This window comes from Coffea eugenioides, chromosome 6 (assembly GCF_003713205.1).
Source record: "Coffea eugenioides isolate CCC68of chromosome 6, Ceug_1.0, whole genome shotgun sequence".
Classification (NCBI taxonomy): Eukaryota; Viridiplantae; Streptophyta; class Magnoliopsida; order Gentianales; family Rubiaceae; genus Coffea; species Coffea eugenioides.
In genome coordinates this window covers 42,509,919-42,512,015 of record NC_040040.1, presented here as the reverse complement: position 1 = coordinate 42,512,015, position 2,097 = coordinate 42,509,919, and positions in this window count along the sequence as shown.

Genomic DNA, 2,097 nt, shown 5'->3' with positions numbered 1-2,097 from the left:
AAATGGATCCCAGGAACACCTACTGGCAAGCCTACTACCCCAAGACAAGGTAACAATTCACTGAGGATGGTGCAGGAGCTTATCAGCCTTAAGTGCTGGAATAGAAACACCATTTTTAGTATGTTTAACCAATTTGATGCAGAGAGGATCTTGAGTATTCCGATAAGCCTAGTAGGCAGGGAGGATAGCTACTTCTGGCAACATAACGGGGGAGGTTGTTATTCGGTCAAGTCAGGATACAATTTTCTCATGAAGGAAAGGGACAGTGCTGTGAAGGTAAATACAGAAACAGCTGGGCCAAGCATAAGGGAAGGAAGTCAACAACTGAAGCAGATGTGGGACACCCTTTGGAGCTTAAACATAAAACATAAGATTAAGCTTTTTATATGGAAATGCATTGCAGGAGCATTGCCAGTGAGGGAAGCCATCTTTAGAAGAACAGGAATGGGTGATCCAGTTTGCAGAGCCTGTGGGGAGTGCCAGAGACAGTGGAACACCTCCTATTAAGCTGCCCAAGTACTTTGGATATATGGAAGGTGGCCCCAATTCAATGGGATGGAGTTAGTGATCAGCAAGGAGATTTCAAACGATGGTGGTGCAAGATATCAGAGGCGAAATTAAGACCAGAAGGAGCTCAACATATTGGACTAACTGCGAACATTTTGTGGCAAGTGTGGAAAGAAAGAAACAAACAGGCTTTCGAAGGTCAAAACAGAAGGCCACCAGTGAGAGTAATGAACAAGGCTCAGCAGGAGTGGTTGGAACAAGAGGAGCTAAGGCAAACCAAGGACAGAAGGAGCACAGAAGAAACAGCTTCTAACCAAACAGTGCAGCATCAGGAGACGGAAGAGAAGGAGTCCATAGTCCTTGAGGTATTCCCGACAAGTCAGTAAAGGCAAATGTCAATGGGAATTGGAGTCATAGCTAAGACATTTTCACAAACAAGGATTGCAGAATGGGCTTTGAAGGAGAGAACACTTGGAACTAAGCTCCTGGATGCTGCAGTAGCAATTAAACTGGTCTTGTGTAAAGCCTTGGAACAACGTTGGGACAAAATCAAAATTTTGTCCCACAACAAAGCGTTACTGAGACAGCTTAAGCATCCGAGCTCACTTGACAGCTGCTTAACAACTCTGGTTGATGACATTAGTGCTTTACAGAATATGTTTCGCATGTGCTCTTTTGAGCTGGCTAGTGAAGGAAATTTATCAAGATGTAAAAGGTTAAGTTCATATGCCTTAGGCATTTTTTTGGATGAGGAACGTTTCTTTCCTCAGTGCAATTGAGCATTAATTGTAAAGTTTCTCGAGCCTTTGCTCGCACCTGTATACTCCTTTTAGTCAATGGAAAATCTTATCGTTTGGAAAAAAAAGAAGAGAAACAGGTCATAATCAAACATGCAAAATACGACGGTCAAGATAAGATGTCATGTCAAGTCAACGCACCAATAGCTTTAAAGCACTTCATTAGATACCATGCCAATTACCAAGTCCTATCAGGAATTTAGAATGACTCAATCCACAACTAAAAGTATCGGATACCCATCAATGAGTTAGAGAACAATTAGCAGTTTTGATGCCTATCAAGAAAACACTGTAGTTGCAATAATTTAACAAAGGAACAGAAGTTCTAGCAACTATAAAAGGAGGAATCTACAACAAAGATAAAAGAGGCTCGGAGAGAAAGAAAAACTCATGTTTGTTTCCAAATTCAAGCCTTTGCTCTGAAGACAGCAATTGTAAGAACAAATTTCAGGCAATAATCCAAACAACTTTTGGATTATTAACTAGAAAATCATTTTCTTGTTCCTTCTTTTTGTTTTATATTAGAACCATCAACTAGCATATTCAGCCATTGTAAAAAAGTCATCAGTCCAACCATTGTACAAAGTCCATCAACCAAGTAAGTATTCTAGTTGATGTAAATTTTCTTCATCAATAAAATATTTTGCCTCATCTTGATATCTATGATTTTATGTTGCATTAATTTGTTATAATCCAACATCAAAAACTTGTCTAAAGTTTCTTCTACTTGTGTTTAATTACTTTTATACTGAAATTACAAATTAATTTTTAAAAACTTCTATGTCAATCTTAT